Source organism: Gigantopelta aegis, chromosome 11, assembly GCF_016097555.1.
Source record: "Gigantopelta aegis isolate Gae_Host chromosome 11, Gae_host_genome, whole genome shotgun sequence".
Taxonomy (NCBI): Eukaryota; Metazoa; Mollusca; class Gastropoda; order Neomphalida; family Peltospiridae; genus Gigantopelta; species Gigantopelta aegis.
Genome location: NC_054709.1, coordinates 29,222,239 through 29,248,987, shown reverse-complemented (window position 1 = coordinate 29,248,987; position 26,749 = coordinate 29,222,239). Strand labels below are relative to the sequence as shown.

The 26,749-nt window shown below is 39.4% G+C and overlaps 1 protein-coding gene across 1 annotated transcript in view; it reads left to right on the top strand.

Annotated features, from left to right (window-relative positions):
• The first annotated feature begins 9,015 nt into the window (after positions 1 to 9,015).
• Positions 9,016 to 26,749, top strand: part of LOC121385555 (muscarinic acetylcholine receptor M3-like) — a 158,986-nt gene continuing 141,252 nt past the window's right edge. Inside the window, exon 1 of the mRNA XM_041516270.1 lies at positions 9,016 to 9,146. The gene's annotated coding sequence lies outside the window, so the exon portion shown is untranslated. The remainder of the gene's footprint in view (positions 9,147 to 26,749) is intronic.

The window sequence follows — 26,749 nt, the reverse complement described above, 5'->3', positions numbered from 1 at the left end:
TTACTGCCAGTGCTCCACAACTGGTGTAACAAAGGCTGTGGTCTGTACTATCTGTATGTGGGATGGTGCATATAAAAGATAATTTGCTGCTAATCGAAAACCGTAGGCCATGAAGACTAGTAGCGACAGCGGGTTTCCTCCTTCAATATCTGTGTGGTCCTTAACCATATGTCTGATGTCATATAACCGTAAATAAAATGTTTTGAGTGCGTCGTTAAATAAAACATTTCCTTTCTTCGTCAGCTAATGGTGTCAAACATTTGGTAATTCTAACATATCGTTTTAGAGAACATATCTGTTACATTTTTTTCAATAGCAGCAAAGATCTTTTATGTGTACTTTTCCTAACACAGGACAGCACATACCATATTTGATATAACAGTCATGCGGCATTAGTTAGGACGGGGTGAAAACCTAATCAAAGAATATCCTCCCCGACGGGGTTCGATCTTAGGACCCAGGCACCGAAAGCGAGCACTCTACTTACTGAGCAAGATCATTAATAAAAACAAAATCGTGTTTATTTATAATTTAACTAAGGCTCAAGCACGCTGTCCAGGACAGTGAGTTAGTTGTTAGCTGTTCATGTTTAGTGGTCTTACGCCTACCCATTTAGTTGCTAAAAGAATTCTCGCTGGAAGCCGGTAGCAGGAGGCGAACCCATTACCTACTAGCCTTATGTTCGATGGCTTAACCAATGAACATGAATATACAGGGCGGGGGGTGGGGGGCGGGGGCGGTTCTCCTTTTTTAAAACTTTTTTTTACTCCAGAAAATAGCATACATATCTCAAGGTTTAATTTGTATAGTATTTCATTTCTTTGTAAAACGTAGTGCCCCTCCCCCGTAAGATTTTGATCAGGGCACGGCCCGGATATATAATATGAACTACTGACGTCGGCGAATCTTGCCGCAGTCGTAATTTACAATGCTGCAATGAGGTGTCGTTAAACAAACATTCCCTTCCCTTCCCCGACATTCACGAGTGCGAATGAGTGGGATTGTTGTTGTTTTTTGTTTTTTCACTTTTCTCTCTTGAAATTAACGGCGAGGTCAGAGGTCATGGAGCACTCCTCTGTCAGTAATCTAGTAATGGACGACTGGACGGTCACTAAACGGCTAAAAGCCAAGATGGTCGGACAAGATAGAGTGAGTAATCGTCCGACTTTAGCACCACAAGACTCCGCCAAGCGATGACGCATAGATCTGCCTTTCAGTTTTAGTGCAGTTTTTTCTTTAAAAAACCTTCGTTATATTTTCTATGTTCGCTTGTTGTTGGCTGGGCTTTTTACGTTTATTAACGTTGGTTGTTGTAATATGATATGCGTATGATATTTTGCTTTATATTTGCTTTATAATAGTGTAAAAGTGTGTAAATATAAAAGTGTGCCCCTCCTCCCCCCCCCCCTCCCCCACACACACACGTTTTGGCACCTTCCTACGCCACTGTGTGTGTGTGTGAGTGAGTGAGTGAGTGTGTTTGTATGTGTGAGTGTGTGTATGTGTGAGTGAGTGTGTATGAGTGAGCGTGTGTGTATGTATGTGTGAGTGTGTATGTGTATGTGAGTGTGTGTCTGAGTGAATGTGTGTGTGTATGTGTGTGTGTGTGTGTGAGAGAGAGAGTGTGTATGTGTGACTGTATGTGTCTGTGTGTGGGTGTGTGTACGTGTGAGTCAGTGTGTATGTGTCTCTGTCTGTGTGTGGGTGTGTGTGTACGTGTGAGTGAGTGAGTGTGTTTGTATGTGTGTGTGTGTGTATGTAATTATGTGTGAGTGAGTGTGTGTGTATGTGTGTGTGTGAGTGTGTGTCTGAGTTATTGAGTGTGTATGTGTGTGTGTGAGTGTGTATGTGTGACTGTATGTGTATGTGTGTGTCTGTGTGTGTGGGTGTGTGTACGTGTGAGTCAGTGTGTCTGTGTGTGTTGGTGTGTGTGTGTGTGGGGGGGGGGGGTGCGTGCGTCTGTGCGTGCGTGCGTGCGTGCATGCATGCATGGATGGGTGGATGGATGGATGGGTGGATAAATGGATGGATAAATGCATGAATCGATGGATGGATAGATGGATGGGTTGATGGATGGATTGATGAATCGATGGATGGATAGATGGATGGGTTCATGGATGGATTGATAAATGGATGGATGGATTGAGTGCTCGCCAAAGGTGCTTGCCTCGTAGGATCCAACCACCTCGGTAGACCAATTGTTTGATTGTTTTTTTCCCCTTCCCAACAAGAGCTCCACAACTGACATATCAAAGGCCGTGGTATGTGCTATCCCGTCTGTGGGATAGTGCATATAAAAGATCCTTTGCTACTAATGGGACAATTTAGCGGCTTCCTTTGAAGATTACCAAATGTTTGACATACAATAGCCGATGATTAGTAAATCAATTTTCTCGTGGTGTCGTTAAACAAAATGAACTTTAACTTCGGAAAATTCTGTTTAAAACTGTGCAATCCAATTTCAGTTTTTCTTAGCCTTTGAAAATTCAATAATTTTAATACTTCACTAAATAAACATTTAATCGTTGTCGTCCTATTAACTCTTTGTATAATCTTCTTTCTTTCTTTTTTTTTCTTTTTTTTTTCCATCTAAAATACATTCGCCAAATTCAGCTTCAAAGACTGCTTATGTCGTAACGTCGTGATCAAATTAATGAGTCTGTAGCTAAATATGTTATTTGTTTTCCGTTTTAGCAAGCGATGGGGTGGGAGAAACTATATTGTTCCTGTAAATTCAATATAGTCTACTTAATTAGATGACCAAGCCCAGGTAGTATCGATGACTCTATACGGCTGTATGTGCGTCTTTTTATCTCTTGGTGATGATGGGCGATATGCAGGCGCCTTGTTTTTCTGTGATGATTCTAGGGGGAGGCAAGGTGTGGACATTAGCGTTCTGTATCGTATGGATATCAGATCCATATTGGATATTTAATTAACTTACCCTACCTTAGAGCTTTAATGACTCTTTAGATATATTTGCTTTTTGGATTTAGGGGGTGGAACTCGATATGGTTTAGATACAAATTCAGTAAGGGAAAGAAGATTAGCAGTATCGTAATGGAATTACTTAGTCTGGCTATATTTGGCGCTCACATTTTGCTATCCATTTGTGTGTGTGTTTGTTGTTTCTTTAGCATGGGACCGGCCTCGGTGGCGTCGTGGCAGGCCATCGGTCTACAGGCTGGTAGGTACTGGGTTCGGATCCCAGTCGAGGCATGGGATTTTTAATTCAGATACCGACTCCAAACCCTGAGTGAGTGCTCCGCAAGGCTCAATGGGTAGGTGTAAACCACTTGCACCGACCAGTGATCCATAACTGGTTCAACAAAGGCCATGGTTTGTGCTATCCTGCCTGTGGGAAGCGCAAATAAAAGATCCCTTGCTGCTAATCGGAAGAGTAGCCCATGTAGTGGCGACAGCGGGTTTCCTCTCAAAATCTGTGTGGTCCTTAACCATATGTCTGACGCCATATAACCGTAAATAAAATGTGTTGAGTGCGTCGTTAAATAAAACACTTCTTTCGTTCTTTAGCATGGAGCTGGATTAAGTCCGTACTAAGCGGGGGTGGGAAGTCTTCCAGAAAATATGTTGAAGTGTCCTTTAGTTTAAAGTGCTCGTTTTGTCTAGCTGTTGAAAGTACCATCCCACAATCCCCTGATTTATTGTATGTCTCTCCACCCCCACCCCTCCAGTCGGGACCTAAACGTTTATATGTTGTTGTTACTGCTGCTTTTTCTTCTGCTTTTTCTGCTGCTGATACTACTGCTACTACTACGTCTATTGCTACCACCACAACCACTACTACTTTTACTACCACTACCACGTCTACTATTACTACTACCACCACTACTACAATTGCTACGACCACCACAACAACAACCACCTCAAATCACCACTACTACTACTACTACTACTACTACTACTACTACTACTACTATTTCTATTACTACTACTACTACTAGTAAAATAAAACAAACTTTACGTTTACTGCAGATTGCGTATTAACTGCGACATACTGAGTAAACGGTGCATTAAATGTTTCGAATCTTTCACGTATTAATAATAGTAGTAGTAGTACCACCACCACTACTACTACAACCACTAATACTACTACTACTACTACCACCACCACCACTACTACTACTACTAATACTAATACTAATACTAATACTAATACTAATACTAATACTAATACTAATACTACTACTACTACTACTACCACTACCACTACCACCACTACTACTACTACCACCACCACCACCACTTCTACTACTACTGCTACTATTACCACTACCACTGCTACCACTACTACTAGTACTGCTACTAGTACTGCTGCTGCTGCTACTACTTCTACCGCTACTATTACTACTACTACTACTACTACTACTACTACTACTACCACTACTACTACTACTACTACTACTACTACTGCTGCTACTACTACTACTACTACCACCACTACTACTACTACTCCTACTACTACCACTACTACTACTACTACTACTACTACTACCACTACTACTAATACTACTACCACTACTACTACTACTACCACTACTACTACTACTACTACTACTACTACTACTACCACTACTACTACTACCACTACTACTACCACTACTATTACTACCACTACTACTACTACTACCACTACTACTACTACCACTGCTACTACTACTGCTACTACCACTACTACTACCACTACTACTACCACTACTACTACTACTACCACTACCACTATCACTACCACTACTACTACTACTACTACTACTACTACTACTACTACTAACCACGGTGAAAAGTTCTCTGCTGTTAAATCTTTTGAAGTTTTGTTTATTATTATTATTAATACGTGAAAGATTCGAAACATTTAATGCACCGTTCACTTAGTATGGCGCAGTTAATACGCAATCGGCAGTAAATAAAAGTCCTAAACGCAAACCGCAGACATATCAGTCGGACGGGAGCTCTGCGCCGCACCCAGTGTGTATGAGCCTTAAGTTAAAGTTTGCTTTGTTTAACAACACCACTAGAGCACATTGATTAATTAATCATCGGTTGTTGGATGTCAGACATTTGGTAATTCTGACCCGTAGTCAGCAAAGGAAACCCGCTACATTTGTCCTGATACAGCAAGGGATCTTTTATGTGCACTTTCCCACAGACAGGAAAGCATATACCACGGTATTTGAACAGTTGTGGTGCACTGGTTGGAACGAGAAAAAACACAATCAGTTGAATGGATCCACCGAGGTGGTTCGATCCTGAGACGCAAGCATCTCAAGCGAGCACTCGACCGACTGAGCTAAATTCCGCCCCCAATCTGCAGTAACGCCAAAGAAAAACGTCAAATGGGGGAAATATCATTTACAGATAGTTGCCAAACAGCAAACAGTTGGTAGTCTGTGAATGCGGAAGAAAGGAATGCAACGGTATTCAGAAAATGAATTCAAGGAAAGAAGTACCGGAAATATCAGATGGATTTCGGGTATTCGTTTTGTAGGTCACGGTCAAGGTCAGTTATTTACTGGATGCTCGTGTTGAGTACATTTTTTTTTTCTTCAAAAAGGTCGATGTTTCCGTTTAAGACTGAAAAATGTGTGGCGAAAGAACAGATGTAGTTCCCTCGTCCCTGTCACGACTGGTAGATCAAGGGTTGTGGTATGTGCTGTACTGTCCTTTGAAATGTGTTATATAATAGACCCCTTGCTTTTATTTGTTTGAAGTAGCATATTTGGCGCTACCTAGCTCTCTCTGTCTCTCCCTCCCTTCTCTCTCTCTCTCTCTCTCTCTCTCTCTCTCTCTCTCTCTCTGCCTGTCTCTCCCTCTGTCTGTTTGTCTGCCTGTCTCTGTCTGCCTGTCTGTCTCTCTGTCTGTCTGTCTGTCTGTCTCTCTCTCTCTCTCTCTCTCTCTCTCTCTCTCTCTCTGTCTCTCTGTCTGTCTCTCCCTCTGTCTGTCTGTCTCTGTCTGTCTGTCTCTCTCTCTCTCTCCCTCTCTCTCTCTCTCTCTCTCTCTCTCTCTCTCTCTGTCTCTCCCTCTGTCTGTCTGTCTCTCTGTCTCTGTCTCTCTCTCTCTCTCTCTCTCTCTCTCTCTCTCTCTCTCTCTCTCTCTCTCTCTCTCTCTCTCTCTCTCGCAATAGATCATTCAATTTCGATCATGCTTATTTCATTGGATGGCATGCCTGTGGAGACCGGATCGTCAATCTTATGTCTTTAAATCGGTATCACACGTGTGTGTGTGTTATTGCAAAGTGATGGCATGGTGTTCTCCCCAATGGACTGTAAGAACATGTATTGAAAATGGAACAGAGATGTTCTATATTAAATCAACACAGATGACACTACCTGTTGATAATGAAGCACACATGTATATTAAAACTGTAGTTGTGTTTGTGTTTTACATTAGACAAATATTTTTTGGAGATGAAGAGATAAGATTGCCTTTTTAATCTCTTCTCGTAATTCATTTATTCCTATCGCTTCGCTGACATTAGGCCTACATAACTGCAGGAATATTTAGAAAAAAAACACTAAAATCCTAATAACTGCCCTTTCTTTGTAATGCTTATAAACACAACATGCCTTTACGTTCTTCCTGAATTGGTTGATTAGAAAATATCACCACCAGATTGATACGTAATATGGTGCAGCTGCAAAACGGAGCTGAAGAGTTCGAATATTTATTTATGAAAACATGACTTATCTGCCCTTTGGTGGGTGCATCTTGCAAATTGGACCCTCGGTGTTGTGTTTGATAGTGTGATGTTCTGTTTGTATTGGCTCCGAGCACTCAAACAGTTATTCCAAGTGCGAATTAGACGGCCTGTTGACTGTATCTATAGCATCGTATCTGGGCATGTCAAGCTTGATCCAGATGCACTGCATTACACTAGATTAAATTATATTCATAGACAACAAAAAAAAAGAAGGTTAGTACCTAACATATACTACCACAGGGCTGACCCATAGGAACCTGGGGGCGGATATGTGCTTCCACCCCACCACACGCACACACGAAGACGAAAATTTAATTTTTTCCTACTATTTATAAATAAAGACTAAAATGTGGAGTAGGACTTTCCTTTGGCACTGTCACGTATAAAGAACATTATAAATACTTATAACAAATAGAGTTTGGGTTAGGGTTAGTGATATTGCCAAACGAACGTCCTTCCAAATGTGGCGTTTGGCCCCCCCCCCCCCCCCCCGCACACACACACTCTAGCATAAGCGTAAGAGACAGGGGGACACTGCCCCGACCCCCCACCCCCAGGTCTGGAGCAAATCCTCAAATCCGGGCAAAAAAGATAAAGATATTCCGACAAAATGAGGTTTCCTGGAACCTTTACCCATAATATTACTTTGTAATTCATTTAAAGGTGAATATAGTGATTCGTTTGCCTGTTCTATATAGCTGTTTGTCAGTAATGCTAATATGAATAAATGTTGTCATCCAGATTCGAGCATGTTCGTTTAATTATGGCAGAAAAATCAGTCTGCCCCTACAAAAAATGGGATCCCTTACGCCTGTGTACACTAGTCAAAACCTGACTATAGATTGTGCTACACCACCATATATTTCAGAATGTGAGAGTACAAGTCAGTAAATCCTTATCATGTTCAAAACATCACCACTCGTTTACTCGTAATACCAGGATGATCGTATTGGTGTCAAATGAAAGCTACGATAGTGTAGAATATTACTAACACACATTCGGTGTGTCCTTGTGGTATATCAAAGGCCGTGGTACGTGCTATCCTGCCTGTGGGATAGTGCATATAAAACGTCCCTTGCTACTAACGGGGAAAAAGTAGCGGGTTTCCTCTCTAAGACTATATATCAAAATTACCAAATGTTTGACATCCAATAGCCGATGATTAATAAATCAATATTTTCTAGTGTTGTCGTTAAACAAAATAAAATCCTCTATATATATCAGGTATATATATAGATATAATTATAATTATATATAATATTATATATATATTTATATACATGTACATGTACATGTAGTACATTTGATTTTACTTGTATTCCAGCACGATTTCCCTATACAGTAGTGTTCAGCTCTTCCTCATCCCAACTGAATTAATTCTGCAACCGCTTTGGGGTACAAACACCATGGCCTACTTCACAAAGCTGGTTTAAGCTCTCTTAAAGAACACACCAACGCCCTTGCAAGTATTTATGCACTGCACTGCAAGATCCCACAAAACAGCGAGGATTTAGTGCATTAAGCCCCTGATTTGTCCAATTATGTATATAACATAATTTGTTAGTGTACGTGTGTCCTATATTTGAGTCCATGTCTCAGGGTGAGGTGTCTGTGTATCTAGGGTGGTGGTGGATTTTTCAGGGGGTGCATGTTTGCCACCGTCCCCTCAAAGCACCATTGAATTATATCTAGAACCAGGCGCAGGAACTTTAGCAGGGGGGTCCAGCCTGTGTCGAGCGAAGTTCATAGGCGGGGGGGGAGGGGGGTGTTAAGTTATACTTCCCCCAAAAAATATATTGGGAAAAAAAAGTTTGAGGAGGGGCGATAGGCTCCGAGTCATTCTCTCCCCCCCCCCCCCCCCCGGAAAATATAAAGAAGAAGAAAATTTCCTTGAGCAGAGGCGAGGGGTTTCGAGTCATTCCTCCTCCCCCCCCCCCCCCCCCCCCCCCCCCCCGCTGGATAATATATTGAAAAAAGAAGAAGATTTTCTTGGACAGGGGGTTTTGAGTCGATCTTCCCTGGAAAATATATTGAAAAAAAAAAGAGAAGAAAATGTCCTTGAACCTGTGTGTGGGGAGAAGGGGTATGATTGTCCTACGAACCCATCCCCACCCCCACCCCATCACCACCACAACTACCGCCACCGACCGCATAATAATATGCGCATGAGAACAGCCTAACTTATAAATAATGCCGGTATTGCCGATACAAGAAATACCACCTATGTGTAGTTAATAGCGGTGTCTGGATATTTAGAAATTTTTTCTTTCTTTCTTTCCTTCTCCAGGTGTCTTTCTGATTGGTGAGAAAGTTTTTCGTTCAGATTCCGCGAGCGCCTCTAGTCGAAGGGATTGTAGGAGAAACATGACTGGGTAGAAAGAACTTGTGGCGTGAGATGAGAGAATGTGCCCCTACAACTGAGTGCGCGGTGAGTACATTGTTGCTTTTTCATTCATTTCAACTTGTTTTCGAGCTTATAATCCTATCAAGGTTCATGCACGCTACTCTGGGCACACACACACACACACACACACACACACACAACACACACATAGCTATCTAGGCTGTCTGTCCAGAACAGTGGGTTAGTGGTTAGTTGTTAGCGGTTAGTGAGAGAGAAGAGGACTGTACCTACCCATTGAGTCGTTAAAAACTCGCTCTGGATGGGAGCCGGTACCGGGCTGCGAACCTTGTACCTACCAGCCTTATGTCTGATGACTGAGGGTTAGTTGGTAAGTGGTTAGTGAGAGAGAAGAGTGTGTAGTGGTCTTACACCTACCCATTGAGTCGTTAAAACTCGTTCTGGGTGGGAGCAGGTACCGGGCTGCGAACCCTGTACCTACCAGCTTCATTCATTTTAATTTATTTTCGTGCTTATATCCAATTAAGGTTCAAGCACGCTGTCCTGGGTACACACCTCAGCTATCTGGGCTGTATGTCCAGGACAGTGGGTTAGTTGTTAGTTGTTAGTGAGAGAGAAGAGGGTGTAGTGGTCTTACACCTACCCACTGAGTCGTTAAAACTCGCTTTGGGTGGGAGCCGGTACCGGGCTGCGAACCCAGTACCTACCAGCCTCTAGTCCGATGGCTTAACCACGACGCCACCGAGGCTCTTCACGTTTTCAATCAATCAATCAACTATTAGACTCGTGCTTTACACCCACTGAAGGTTCAATCACGACTGTCTTGGACACATTCTCCGAGAGTCTCCATTTGATATTATAGTGGGTACTTTGTTACAAAACTGGTGCCGCCATTTTACAATCATCTTTTAATATTTTTTAATAAAAAAAATTTAATTAAAAAAAACATAAACAGTTTTTGGAGAAAAAAAAATTCTTTCTGTGGTGTCTGCCTGTGGTAAGTATGTGTTTGAGTGTGCGCGCGCGCGCGTGTGTGTGTGTGTGTGTGTGTCCGTGTGTGTGTATGTGTTTTTGAGTGTGTGTGTGTGTGTGTGTGTGAGAGAGAGAGAGTGCATCTGTGTGTCAGTGCATGTATGCATGTGTGTGCGAGTGTGTGTGTGTTGTGTGTGTGTGTGTGTGTGTGTGTGTGTAATGTATGTATGTATATGAGTGGGGGATGGACAGTGTGTATATTCATGTTGTGAGTTGCCAGTGCACGCGCTTGTGTGGGGGAATAATATAAATTGAGACAAAATATTAATATTAAAACTTGAGGATTTATTTTTGTAGAATTATTGTGTTAATTAGGCTATATTTAATGATGTATTCCTCCAGCTCCCCCCCCCCTCTCTCTCTCTCTCTCTCTCTCTCTCTCTCTCTCTCTCTCTATATATATATATATATATATATATATATATAGATAGATAGATAATTCTGTCAGTCTGGCAGGCTAACTTTCCATCGTTCTCTCTCTGTCTCTGTCTATCTCTATATATCTGTCTCTCCTTTTTCAATGTCTGTCTCTAATTCTTCACTCTCTGCCTCTCATATTGTTTCTCACTATCTCGCTCTCTCAATATATCTTTCTCCATTCTCTGTCTAATAGTGTCTGGTACTTAGTACCCTATTACGACTAGTGGTTTCTGTATTAATTTATGTTTAACAGAACCTGATATCTGACAGGAGACTGAGTGACGAGTCTGACAACAACTTTCAGCGCTACTCTCTTCTGAATAGCTCCTCAAACAGTGACCGTATCATTCATAACGCTTAATCTCTCTCTCTCACTCTCTCTCTCTCTCTCTCTCTCTCTCTCTCTCTCTCTCTCTCTCTCTCTCTCTCTCTCTCTCTATCTCTCTATCTGTTAGTACCTCTTCCTGTCTCTGATTGTTTGTCTGTCAACGTCTGTCTCTATTCTTTTCCATCTCTTTCTTCACTCTCTGTCTCATAGTTTCTAACTATCTCTTTCTCCATTCTCTGTATTGTAGTGCCTGGTACTTAATAGACCATTACGACTAGTGGTTTCTGTATTAATATATGTTTAACAGAACCTGATATCTGACAGGAGACTTGAGTGACGAGACTGACAACAACTGTCAACGCTACTCTGTAAATAGTCACTCTCTCTCTCTCTCTCTCTCTCTCTCTCTCTCTCTCTCTCTCTCTCTCTCTCTCTCTCTCTCTCTCTCTCTCTCTCTCTCTCTCTCTCATTTGATACAGGAAGTATATTGCAGGACGCCAACAGTGTTGTCGGCATGTTTACTCACAAACAACCTGTTATTGCTATGTAAGATAGCTTGTCACCGACTTACTGGAAGTTAAAAAACGAATGGGTTACCGGTTTAATTTACAAACAACTGTTGCTGGTTTGTGGTTGTTTTGATTTATCTGACGGTTTTTTTTGTTGTTTTTTTTTTATTCTTTCTTATTGTTGGAGTTCTTTGTGGTTTTGTGGGGGGTTTGTGGGGGTTTTAGGGATGGGGGTGTTTATAGTTGTTGTTTTTTGGGTGGTTTCCTTTGTTTATTTGTTCGTGCTTACACTCAATTAAGGTTCATGCACGCTCTCAACGCCGACAATGGTTTAGTGGTTAGTTCTTTGTGGTTAATGAGAGAGACGTCAGTGTGGTGGCCTCACACCCATCCATTCATTAAAGCCTGCTCAGGATTGGAGCCGGTATCGGGATGCGAACCCAGTACATCCCAGCCTTAAGTCCGATGACTTAACAACCAAACCACCAGATCGTCTACAAATCGTGTCTTTGCGTGTATAATATATCAGTGTATGATCTATTACCCGGAAGCAGCGAATAATAATTTAATAGGATTTTTATTTTTTTTAATATCATAAAACAGTGTAATCGGATACTAAATATTTAGTAGATATTCATAGGATAAGGAACGTATCTTCGATTACGCTGACATATATAATAGAAAAACGTACATACATCTTAAAGACACATTATCGTGATTTTTTTCAAGTGTAAAAGTCAAGTGTATAAGTACAACACAGGTGTTGCTACTGAATGTTTTTTTTTTATTAAAGTTTATTTGTTTGTTTTGTTTAACGACACCACTAGAGCACATTGATTTTGTTATCATCGGGCATTGGATGTCAGACATTGGGTAATTTCGACATATAGTTTTAGAGATAAAACCTGCAACATTTTTCCATTAGTAGCAAGGAATCGTTTGTATGGGCCATCTCACATATAGGATAGCACATACCACGGACTTTAATATACCAGTCGTCGAGAAATGGCTGAAACGAGAAATAGTCCAATGAGTCCACCGACGGAGATCGATCCTAGACCGACCGCGCATCAGGCGAGCGCTTTACCACTGGGCTAAATCCCGCCCTGAAAGTCTTTATTACGTCCCAGTGATACAGCACGTTGTCTTTTGTGTCTAACATATGGTTGTTTCGACGCTTTGGGGAGAGACAGAAAAAAGGCAGACGGACAGACAGACAGACAGACAGACAACGGCAGAGAGAAAAACAGAGTGGTGTATGTATGAGAGACACACACACACACACAGACACAGAGAGAGAGAGAGAGAGAGAGAGAGAGAGAGAGAGAGAGAGAGAGAGAGAGAGAGACAGAAAGAGAGACAGACAAAGACATACAGAGATAGGAGAGAGATAGAGGGGACCAGACAAGGAGAAAGAGACAGTGATAGGGAGGAAGATAGAGCAAAAGGCAGAAAGGTAGAAAGAGATAAAAGAGAGAGAGAGAGAGAGAGAGAGAGAGAGAGAGAGAGAGAGAGAGAGAGAGAGAGAGAGAGAGGAGAGAGAGAGAGAGAGAGGGAGGGGGAGCGAGGGGGATAGAAGGGGGGATCCCAAACCGACCGCGCATCAAAGGAGTGCCTTACCACTGGGCTACGACCCGCCCCTTAAAAAGGACACTTCAAACGGGTGGTGATGCGGGAGGGTCACGGGACCCCTGCGACCCCCCCCCCCCCCCCACCACCACACACATACATACACACACACATACACACATACACACACACACACACATACACACATACACACACACACATACACAGACTGGTAGACGTTTTGAGACTCTCTAAGAGATCATCTGATCCAATTTGTGGACCAGGCCTGACGAGAAATCTCGCAGAATTACTCCAAATGATCGGCACAGATCTGCATCTTCGAGTAAGAAGTGTATCAATCAAAGTCACTTTACTCCGTAACCGGCGCGCAATTTGATTTACGCGCACCACGAGGATTCCGTAATTTGCGCGGGAACCACACCGTTCCGTGTAATAGTGTAAGAATATTGCGATGTATCGGAAGATTTCGGAAATGGCACAATTCGCTGAGCTTTGGGACCATTAAATCGAAAGATAAGCAAATCCAATTACTATTTGACAGAATGTCACTTTCCGAGTGGCTACAAACAGTGATTATTAACCTCGAGGATTGGCGCATTCAGAGTGTGTGTGTGTGTTGTGTGTGTGTGTGTGTGTGTGTGTGTGTGTGTGTGTGTGTGTTTGATGGTGAGGGGGGGGTCGCAGGGGTCCCGTGACCCTCCCGCATCACCACCCGTTTGAAGTGTCCTTTTTAAGGGGCGGGTCGTAGCCCAGTGGTAAGGCACTCCTTTGATGCGCGGTCGGTTTGTGATCGATCCCGTCGGTGGGCCCATTGGGCTATTTTTTCATTCCAGCCAGTACTCCACAACTGGTATATCAGTACAATACAATACAATACGATACGATACGATACGATACGATACAATACGATACAATACGATACAATACAATACGATACAATACGATACATACGATACGATACAATACGATACAATACGATACAATACGATACAATACAATACAATACGATACAATACAATACAATACAATACGATACAATACAATACGATACAATACGATACAATACAATACGATACAATACGATACAATACGATACAATACAATACAATCCTTATTGCAACCATTGTATGAGTACACTGGTTGAGGGGACAGATTCCCATGTAATAAAAGAAAGAGAAAGCGAACATATGAACAAGTTATAACAACAAGAAACAACAGAGATTTAATACACAGATCTGCATTAATATGCCACACAAAGGCTGTAGGAAAGTGCAAACGATCCATTGCTACTAATGGAAAAATGTAGTTTCCTCTCTAAGGCTATATGTCAGAATTACCAAATGTTTGGCATCCAATAGTCGATGATTAATAAATCAGTGTGCTCTAGTGGTGTCGTTAAACAAAAACAGGGAGCATGCCGCCGAACCTTCTTACAGATATCACTCCCTTTGACCAATTCAAATAACTTTTTGAGGAATTTGTGACCCACCCTCACACATTCTTGGATCTGCCCCTGTGGTGCCACTAACGAGCGGGTCTCAGCGGTGCTGTAATGCTTGCGTCATCTAATTATTAAGATTGATAGGTGCTGGTTTTGTATGACAGTAGGGGTATCTTGATTTTTGACGGCACACCATTGACTGATTTATTGCTTGCTTTTGACCGGCCTCGGTGGCGTCGTGGTTAGGACACCGGTCTAAAGGCTGGTAGGTACTGGGTTCGGATCCCAGTCGAGGCATGGGATTTTTCATCCAGATACCGACTCCAAGCCACGAGTGAGTGCTCCACAAGCCTCAATGGGTAGGTGTAAACCACTTACACCGACCAGTGATCCACAACTGGTTCAATAAGGTCATGGTTTGTGCTATCCTGCCGGTGGGAAGCGCAAATAAAAGATCCCTTGCTGCTAATCGGAAAGAGTAGCCCATGTAGTGGCGACAGCGGGTTTCCTCTCAAAATCTGTGTAGTACTTAACCATATGTCTGACGCCATATAACCGTAAATAAAATGTGTTGAGTGCGTCGTTAAATAAAACATTTCTTTCTTTTGCTTGCTTTTGTGTTTGTTTTCTTTGATAAGTGAGTCCATTATAGCTTTAATTATTGCTTTGTTATTGAGTAAGTGAGCGAGTGAGTGAGTGAATGAGTGAGTGAGTGAGGGGGGTTGGCAGGACTTTATTTTAATTATTTTTTTGAAGCGCAACCTAAAATTATTTAATAATTAAAATTATTCTAATTTGTTTTATTAATATAATACATTTCTAAATTATACAATGCGATCGGGCATTTCTAAATGTATCCTAACTTAATTTTACAATTAATATTATTAATCAGCCCTAAGGAGGTCAAGGACGAAGGCTGAGCCCAGGCCTCACAGGAGTTATTATTATTATTATTATTATTATTATTATTATAACCAGAAAGGAGTCTGGAATAAGGCTGGAGTTCACCGATTTTAAACTGAAAGTATTGCATTTGCATGGGCTTGAATTACCGCAAATAAATCGCCAATAAACTTGGCCGGAGTAGACCCATTTTACACTAAAACATGAATTGGGATTAACACAAAGAAGACCTCAATGTTTACAGGCTACACGTGTTCGCAAGAAAGAGACCCATTTTACACTAAAAGTGAATTGGGATTAACACAAAGAAGACTTCAATGTTTACAGGCTGCACGTGTTCGCAAGAAATGCATACTGTTCCCTATTAACCTCAGTCTAAAGATTATCACTACAAAGCTGCCTGCCATACAATAATCACAGTCCAACGAAAAAGCAGACGTGAAGATCACAGCTGTCTGAGGTTCCTTCACATAACGGGAGATTTATTCTTTGGTCTTGATTCTATCGTGTTAACGCACGCTGAGTTTCTTTCTACACAGGGTATCTGTTGTTTTTCTTCGTGTGTCATAAGCAGTGGATACTACTGTTGTTGTTTTTTTCTAAAATATTTACTCTGAAATGTTGAATTGAATGATTGTACGTACAGCGGTGTCAGAAACAAAATCATTTAGTATATTTCTGTTCGTAATCGAGACACATGTAGAAGCATTTACTGATATCACCTAATGCAAGGTTCATCCACGTACACACTTATCATGACAGTTTTTTAGAGTCTTTTTTATTTTAGATGATGACTGCTTTTTTTTCTAATTTACAGCTGATATAATTTTTTTATATATCAAAGCAAGATTTTTCGTTGTGGTTATGAAATGTTTCGAAGACTATAGACACAGAGGTTTGCTTCTTCATGCGGTTAGGAAGGAAAGAAAGAAAGAAATGTTTTATTTAACGACGCACTCAACACATTTTATTTACGGTTATATGGCGTCGGACATACGGCTAAGGACCACACAGACATTGAGAGAGGAAACCCACTGTCGCCACTTCATGGGCTACTATTTTCGATTAGCAGCCAGGGATCTTTTATATGCACTATCCCACAGACAGGATAACACATACCACGGCCTTCGATATACCTGTCGTGGTGCACTGGCTAGAGCGATTGGCGAATGAAGTCTGGCAGTCTGCAAATGAATTCAAGTTTGAGTTAATCAAACAAAAGATAAAAAAAAAAACTTAACAAAATGTAATAAACGTAACGAAATAATTATAACAAACTTAACCAAAACCAAAACCAAACAAAACGTCAGCAAACTTAAAGTGGCAGACCCTAGTTTCAGTCCGTGAAAATGAACACCAAGTTTTGTTCATCTACAAACCTGTAACACATTTGGAAAGAAAAAAGAAAGAAATGTTTTATTTAATGACGCACTCAAAACATTTTATTTACTGTTATATGGCTACAGACATATGGTTAAAGGAAACATGTCACGTAAACCATATTTGGCACCAACCATGTACAATTAATTATAAATTGAATCACTTAATTTTTTTTTTTATAAAAAATTAATTACTTAAAATATCTCCATAAAAGAACCCCAGATACGAGCTCTTAGCGGAAATTGCCGATCTTTAATGAGCAGGGCAATCACGAGGTCCGTGACGTCAGAGACGCGTCGCTTGATCTGAAGCCTTACACTTAAAAGCATTAGTCCGTACCACTCATAAAGAATCTAAGACTTGCACAGCTTACCAAAACAATGAGTGTTCGTTCGCAAAACGTTTTGCCGTATCAATATGAGCTGTTAGTAAATGAAGAAAGACACACATTTACTTACAACAGTGATACTGAAGAAAAAACGGATAGTGAGTCGGAGGGTGGAGAAACTGATGGTGCCAGACCAGACCGGTCGACCAATTTACAGCCCGGAGCCCGAAAGCAACCCGGAGACAAAACCAAAACTCGGATGCTAATGCCGAGGTGTATACTGTTCATATTTAGCATAAAGATACACCTCGATATGATGTATTTAAATACGTAAAAAATATAAATGTAGGACAAACATTTTGGGGGTTTTTTTTAAAGAAAATATCGCATTTTTTATGTTCGGGCTGTACATAATGAAATCTGTATGCACAGTGTAAACAAACGCTCTAATTTACGACAAGGCGCTTCACTTTCATTAACCTGGCTTGTAAAACAACATAAATGACTTGAGAGTATAATCAACTTTTAAACTAAATATATTTCTATTTGCATCAATAGAACGAAATGGGGTTATAGTATTTTTCTCTCATAAAAAAAGTAGCATATTATTAGGCCTATTGGTAGGGTGCGTTAGAGTAAAAACGACCACTCACGATACCCAAGTGATAATTTTCTTTTCTTTGGTACTACGTAATTGGTCAGTTTTGTAATTTTAGATGCGAAAGTCTACTTAATCAAGGGTTTTACAGCATTATTTACAGTAATGAAGCAGGGCGGCTGATAATGTCTATTAACATTGTACTATAGTCGCGACAGGTTACGCCATAATACCCTGAACTTAAAAAAACTGGCACGTATTTTGTACGTATGTCTAGACCGTGGTAATCACTTACCTGGTCGATACCCTGCAATATACACCTGCCAATCAGGAATCACATGTGCAGGCCACGGAAAGAAAGGACCAATTAACTAAAACAACACTCCGATTCTCAAGTCAGCCCGTGGATGAAACATAATAGTTATTTCGACACCGACAGTAGTGGGTTTTTTTGTATTGAACTTCGTGTTGCTTTGGGGCTTCGGGCGATGAGGAACGTTTTTGTGACGTATTCCGCCCGAAGATTAAAAACATTATTTAAAATTATTGTTTTCTACACGTTTTTTAAAAACATATTTAAATACATCGTACTGAGATGTATCCTCATGCCAAATCCCATGTTTGTATATGCCATATTTAATTACTTATTGACGTTTCCTTCTTCGGACGGTGAATACAGATTTTGTTATGTAGGCCTACAGCCCTAACATGAAAAATCTTTTTTTTTTTTTTCCAAAAAAATAAATAAATAAAAAATTCTACATTTTTGTTTTAACATATATAAATACATCATGCTGAGGTGTATCTTTGTGCCAAATATGTACAATGTACAGTACACCTCGGCATTCGCAACCGAGTACTGTTTTTGTCTCCGGGTAACGTTCGGGCTCCGGGCTGTAATTAGGCTGACACCAAAGTACTATGCGGTGTTGGTGTCCAATCTTTTCTTTTGCGATAAAATACACGCGTCTTTCTTCGGATACAATCCTTTGGAAAACCATAAAAAGACAATCCCGATCGTTTAAACTGTTTATTTTTACACCCAAAGGCCGCGCAGTACGGCACTGTTGAACTGAAAAGATCGTAAGCCCCTTACTCCATATATAAACAGTTAACAACAATGGAAGAGTACAGCGGCTCTGACGTCACTTCCCTTTTTTTCCGAACGCTCACGAAGAAATATGCATAAATCGTACTTTGATACTGATTAGCGTAATTTTTTCATTTTAAGTTAACTACACGTATTTTATTGTTATAAAGTTATTTGTATATTATTTTTATATCATTTTTCTTTTAAAATGAGCTATAATATGGTCTCGTGTCATGTTTCCTTTAAGGACCACACACATATTGAGAGAGGAAGCCTGTTGTCGCCACTTCATGGACTACTCTTTTCGATTAGCAGCAAGGGATCTTTTATATGCACCATCCCACAGACAGGATAGTACATGCCACGGGCAACACATTTGGATATGGTTATAACAGAGAGAAGCTAAAGTGTATGATGTTTAAAAATGTGGCAATACCGTCTAAAAATAACTAGAGCTTGTCTCGATGAACATTACTTCTCAGACGAACGTGCGTTTTTAGAATTATGAAGAATAGAGTCTGTCACTTTAACAATATATAACACAATTTAAAAAAAAAAAACCCCACTAAATATGACCAAACTGAACAATATACATGTATAACACAATATATGTTTTCCTAATCCATTCTTTAATTCACATTTTGCAGTTTTACGAAAAACAACTTACGCCGTACAAATATGATAACTAAATACCATCTGTTAAAACCAATGCGCTGGATAGAGGGGAGGATATTGTAACAAAAAATAAAACCCCTTTGCCATGTTTTTACATATTTAATCTGTGTCTGTTTCCAGAGACGAAACATGTACATCCTTTCGTTAATCTTCTGTGTTTTTCGAAGACGGAACATCCCTCCCACCCTTCCGCGCACTATCCGCCAGACTAAGCTTTCCAATTCATGTGCAATTTTATGTTTTCAACTTTCGAACCCCTTGATTGGAAATTAGCCATGGTCTGTGTGATCGGCTGTAGAAGCTCCAGATAGTCTTTAAGTACATAATTGAATCTTCTCTTTTTGCCCGCTGCAAATTTAGGCTTGAGGAATTCGTTAAGGGTGACGGAACGGCCCGACTGCTAATCGGTTCCAGCGCAAACGGCGCTCACCTGTTTCCGTGTAATTCCTTAATTCGACGTATCAATCAGGAGAGATATGCAACCTTTGAACATTTTTACGTGTGTGGTTCCCTCGGCGAATGACGGTGCTGTACGCTTCTGTAACTGACGGATTAAGTAATGGCACTAAAGATAACACAGGGTCGGAGGAGCTCATACCGGCCTCGGTGGCGCAGTGGTTAAGTCATTGGACTACAGGCTGGTAGGTACACGGTTCGCAGCCTGGTACCGGCTCCAACCGAGAGCGAGTTCTTAGGGGCTCAGTGGGTAGGCGTAAGGCCACTACATCCTCTTCTCTCTAACTAACCACTAACCAACTAACAACTAACCCACTGTCCTGGGTGTGTGTCCAGGACAGCATGCTTGAACCTCAGGGCCGGGAGGGGATTGGAGGGGGGGGGTAGCCCGAGTACTCTGACGGTAAGAGGGCTAGACGGACATTTGGAAGGGCTACCAACTGTCCAAATGTCCATCTAGCTCTCTCACCGTCAGAGTACTTCTGTCCTTTAAAATTATTAACGGAGCAGACTATAGTTTCAATCTGTGAAAATGGACACTAAGTTTAGTCAATCTACAAACCTGCGCGACACATTTGAATATAGACAATAATACATAAGTGGCCGTTAGATACCATTTATCTCACGAGTTGTTTTAAAATGTATCTTAACGAGCGAAAGCGAGTTTGATACGTTTTTAAGCAACGAGTTGTGAGATAAATGGTATCTAACGGACACGAATGTATTATTCTATTTCTTACATATTCCCAAAAACCTGGTTTTAAGCACATTTTAGCATCTTTTTCTACCAAAAGATATTTACAACCCTTTGCACTTGTAGTTAACTTACGCGTCACAGACACATGATTGTCAGGTTAATTATACGTCACAGTCTAATCGATTTCCATCGTGTTGTTTTTCATTGGATATATGGCATTGGTGACATGGTCGTCACCTAGGGGCAGCCAGTTGTATGTCTTGAAATTGTTAACACACGTACATGTGTAAATAGGGTATGTGTAAACAGGGTGTGTTATTATAAATAACGCATGGTGTTCACACAAACGGGTGTGTACGAAAAAAGATATAACAGAGTGAAGCTAAATCCTCTGATGTTTAAACGGAGGAAATGTCGTCTAAAATAACTACAGCTTATCTCTATAACCATTAATTCTTAATTCCGTAGCTAGCGGAGGGGCGGGGGGGGGGTGATAGTCTCTCCCCCCCCCCCAAAAAAAAAAAATCAAAAAAAAATCTGGAAAGCATTATAGAAACTTAACCGTTTAAGGAGTTTTATACTATTAACTACTCAGTTGCCACTCCCCCTCCCCCTCCCCCGCCAACAAAAAATCCTAGCTTCGGCCCTGCGAACGTGCCTTTTTAGACTTATGGAAAGTGCATTTTGTGGTATTACGAAAACCTGAATGACCAGAACTATTTCTGGTGTACGAGAACGAATATTCTGAACAATAAAAAGTAAGTACTTCTAATTTAAATTATTAAAAAACCCCACCACAGTTTAATAGTTAAAAATACGTCGTTCTGTTTAAAATCTAGGGTCTGCCGCTTTAAATTGTCATGATAATAATGCGTTTGCTCGCGGTTTTCATAAGTATTATGTGAAATTCCTTTGTTTCTAATAATCTTTATAATAAAAACGATGGGGTTTTTATATTACAAAATTACTGACAATTTCCGTTATGTCCCTTGTCTGGCGTCTTGCATCATTACGTATTGATACAAATCAATTTCCATTGCTTATAACATTAAAAAGTTTTAATTAAATTGATATGCTCTTGTTAAAATAATCTATTTAATGTTTCCTGGTTGAAATACATAGTTTAAATTAAATATGTATTGAAACATATATAATTAAATTACAAATATCTTAATTGCCATTAATTTAAAAGCCCATTCTTAGTTTATATAAACGTTTCATATCACTGGTGAACAGTGTCCACTGAATTTGCAAGCAAACCGCTTATTATATGTGATGTTGATATCATGATATGTCATCAATATGTTATATAAAAGTAGGTTTTAAAACGAATTGTCTTGAGGTGCAGAAAATGTCTCCTGTTTTTTGTAAAATATAATTACATGGGTAACATGACGGGTACACAATTTAGATTCATTTTATGAATATTTAATTTGAAATTTTAAAACTATTCGTTATCGCTTTAGTTATGCCTGTGTCGTGTCAAAGAAACATCACACACCTTAAAAGTCTCTGTCTCTCTCTCTCCCTTTGTCTGTCTGTCTATGTGTGTGTGTGTGTGTGTGTGTGTGTGTGTGTGTGTGTGTGTTTCTCTTTCTCTGTCTGTATCTTTCTCTATTTGTATGTCAGTCATTCTCTCTCTCTCTCTCTCTCTCTCTCTCTCTCTCTCTCTCTCTCTCTCTCTCTCTCTCTCTCTCTCTCTTCCTGTCTTCTGTCTCTCTTTGCTGTCTCTCTCTCTTTCTCTGTGTCTGTCTATCTCTCTCCCTCCCTCCTTCCTTCCCTCCCTTTGTGAATATTTCTGTAACATCCCAATGCAAGCAGATTCCTCATCCACCTGCTGTCCATCATTTGCGAACGACTGGTTCTCCCCGATAACATTTCGCCTTATCTCTATTTACGTTAATGGTTTTATTCCGTACTAACTACACCCGGTCGTTTAAATTCGGATGTACTTGTATCTCTGGTCGGATTCCTATCTCCGCTAATTCGTCGAGTTTTGTTTTAAAGATATAATTAAACACACCCAGATGACCGTGCATCTTAAATTAAACTTGTAAATGCCCCTCACCTCTGGTTTGCAAAATATTTACCGCCAGGTCCAAACAGATCGTGCAATCTTCACTTTGATGAGTGTCTGGTTGTAGAGGTATTTTTGGTATATCAGCACTTTGCTGGGCTTGTCGTACAAACTAGAATAAAATTAAATGACGTTGGGTTGTAAGTTCGTCTTTCTTAACGTTTGTATTTGTAAACTTTAAAAGAAATATGGCGGCGTTGACATAGATGGGAGTTTTTGTGTATTACGCTTACCATTAAAAGTGTCATGATGCAGTAAACAGTCTATTTTGATTTTAGTTTTAAAGGCACTGTTCTGAGTTTGCTGTCATTGTAAGATGTTATCGACTAGTAGATCTTTTTTTTTTTTTTACATATAACTGTAGCCGTTGAAAAGGCTCTACTATACGATAAAAGCAAATTCGTGGCAGTCTCTTTAAAGCAACGAATGACTTTGAGGTTTTTACTTTCTTTTATCTTTTAAAACAATCTGTCTTAAATTTTCAGTTTTCTTCAGGAAAAAAACACAGTTCTCAATGTGTTTTCTTTATTGATAAACACGGACATTTGTTATTTAAAAAAATTCATGTTTCGTAGGTAGTGTCATTTTTAAGATGGCCACACATAATATGATAATGCACTTCGACTACACTTGTGAACAACAAAGGTTACCGAATAAACGTTTTCAAAGTACAACATTTAGTCTTCTAGACATAATTTATTGAGGTTAGGAGCAGATAGTAGTCAAAGCACATTACAATTTCGATAATTTCGATTTAATCATGCAGTGGTTATGTCTAGAGTAGATCAGTTTGTAGTAACTTGTCGTCATTAATTTTATAATAATAATTAAAGAATAATAAATGTAATAATAATAATAATAATAATAATAATAATAATAATAATAATAATAATAATAATAATAATAATAATAATAATAATAATAATAATAATAATAATAATAATAATAATAATAATAATAATAATAATAATATCAATAATAATAATAGTAGTAGTAGTAGTAGAGTAGTAGAGTAGTAGTAGTAGTAGTAGTAGTAGTAGTAGTAGTAGTAGTAGTAGTAGTAGTAGTAGTAGTAGTAGTAGTAGTAGTAGGAGGAGGAGGAGGAGGAGTAGGAGTAGGTGTAGGAGTAATAGTAATAATAATACTAATAATAATATCAATAATAAAATATCGCAATAAGGCATATATGCATCTTCGATAATGCACCTTTAAATCTAATGCGCCGTCTATCTGTTTATGACATGCACTTCCTGTCTCGACTGATACTACTCGTCTACCAGCTGTAAAATTAAGATAGGACCTTCAGATAATATCGGCAATTTCGTTTAATTTATTTTAGTGTTTATGTGGGTGGGTTGTGTGTTTAAAAAAAAAAAATTAAAACATTTTTTTTTTTTGGGGGGGGGGGTAAATTATTTGGGGCGGGGCGGGGTTTAAACCAGGTCTTCAGTTGTAAGATGTCTTCAACACAGTTTTTTAACAACATTTCAGAGCTAACAAAATGGCATGTACATTTTTACCTACCAGCGTATGATGAATCCTAACCGAACGGGCATTTTGGAAGTCTCCATAAGAAGAAGTTTGTTTTGTTAACGACACCACTGGAGCACATTGATTTATTAATCATCGTTATCGGATGTCAAATATTGGGTAATTCTGACATATTGTCTTAAAGAGGAAACACGCTACATTTTTTTTCCATTAGTAGCAAGGGATCTTTTATATGCAGCATTCCACAGATATAACAGCACATACCACGGCTCTTGATATACCAGTCGTGGTACACTGGATAGAAGGAGAAATAGGCCAATGGGTCCACCGACGGGGATCGATCCTAGACCTGACCGCGCATCAAGCGGGCACTTTATCACTGAGATAAGTCTCGCCCCGGAAGTTTCCATAAATGCATGAACAACCCATGTTGTTCTGTACGTATCATGAATCAAATTTACTGAAACAAGATTTCTGTACGTATCATGAATCAAATTTACTGAAACAAGATTTCGAAGATATCTGTGATATAAACTGTGATATAAATAATATGGCATTAAGAGAGAATTGCCTAAAAGTCTACATGGCCTCAATCCATTTCATAAAATTTAAAGGTGCACAATCCTCTAAATATTGTCCGGTACATGTGGCTCAAACTAGGAGTTTCTTAATTCGATCTTAATTTATGCAAATTCAGTTTGTTCTTGATATTCGTAATGATTATAGAATGAATGAATGAATGAATGAATGAATGTTTAACGACACCCCAGCACGAAAAATACATCGGCTATTGGGTGTCAAACCATGGTAATGCAAATAAATAAAGCGATGATCAACATCAATATAAAAATTCAAGACTTAAACAAACAGTGTAAAGAACTGTGCAAAAACACAAATATCAAAAATTATTACGGATACTGAATTTTACTCAAAACTTAATTTTGTGCTGTATTGGCCATTCTCAAAGAGAATGTTACACCCCTGCACCACGGTGAGGTTACAGCACACACAGGGGTAATGATTATAGAGGCTCAAGATAGAGCCTTGATGTCACTGTGTAGCGACCGATGCTTGGTGTGCGGTAGGTCCAGGATCGATCCCCGTCGGTGGGCTCATTGGGCTATTTCTCGTTCCAGCCAGTGCACCAATACTGGTATATCAAAGGCCATGGCATGTGTTATCCTGTCTGTGGGATGGTTCATATAAAAGACCTCTTGCTACTAATGGAAAAAAATGTAGCGGGTTTACTTTCTAAAATAATATGTCAAAATTACCATATGTTTGACATCCAATAGCCGATGATTAATACTGTGTTCTAGTGGTGTCGTTAAACAAAACAAACTTTAACTTTTTTCAATGGGTAAATAATCCTTCATACAGAACATTTTCAACTATTTTTTATTTATTTATTTTTTTATTATTTTTTTTAATAATGATTTACAATAAAAGTTCCCTTTCTACTAATGGAAAAAAAATGGGGGTTTTCTCTCTAAGATTATATGTCAGAATTTCTAAATGGTTTACATTCATTAACCGATGATAGATAAATCAATGTGCTCTAGTGATGTCGTTAAACAAAACAATTTTTTTTTAACGTTTTGGAAGTGCCTTTTTAAAATAGTACACTAAAGTCCGAACCAAAATGTTAACAACTACAATTAATTGCTCTCCTACTTTTATTTTCGTTAGATTTTACCCACATTTTGTCGAGACAGGAATCCTGAAAACAAAAGATTACAATGACACAGATTCCACATATTAGATATTAACTATGTCACCTATATCGACTGCGCTGAGATCTCATAGGGAAAAAAGCATGTAATTTTGTGCCGGCTGCCATTTTCACTTTTTATGGAATATTCTCCAAGAGAGGTGAAAGGATATGACTTAATCTAACAACGTCATAACATGTTATTATATAAAAGCAAACGTGAAGACGTCATATTAATTGTTTTATTACTATTTGTTTAAAGATACCACTAGAGATCATTGATTTTATATTATGTCACATACTTTGGAGTCTTTCACCCCTTTTGAAGAATATTCCATAAAAAAAAAAAAAATGGCAGAGAGCAGAACATTGCATGTGTTTTGCCTAATGCTATCGCAGTGAAGTCGATACTGGCGACATCGTTACAGTCTCATATGTGGAATCTGTGTCACTGTAATGGTTTTCTCACAACTTGTGTCTGGACAAAATTTGGGGTAAATGTAAGAGTAATTAAAAGTAGGAAGGTAATTTATCGTAGTTGTTAACAATTTGGTTCGGACTTTAGTATCGCTTTTTGCGGTTAATGTGTAAGATGGGAGTTTAATTTATCAGTATTATAAAAATAAATAATTAACTAAGAAAACTGACATAGAAAATTTAACTTTCCACGGCAAAATAAATGCGGCGGAAAATTAAAATTACAGCGGCAATCTGCACGGTTAATTGCCGGCGTTATGCGTATAAGAATACCTGTCTCTGAGTAAGGTTTGCTAATTTTGGCTTGTGGAATCCCAGACGTATTTGTAGCGAGGCGATAACATACACAGATATATATTTAACACTGCTAGAAGAGACGAATTTAGAAGCAAAAAAACACCAAAAAACCTCAAATTAACTTTTAGACAGAAATCTCGCTTCAGCCAGTGCACCACGACTGGTACAT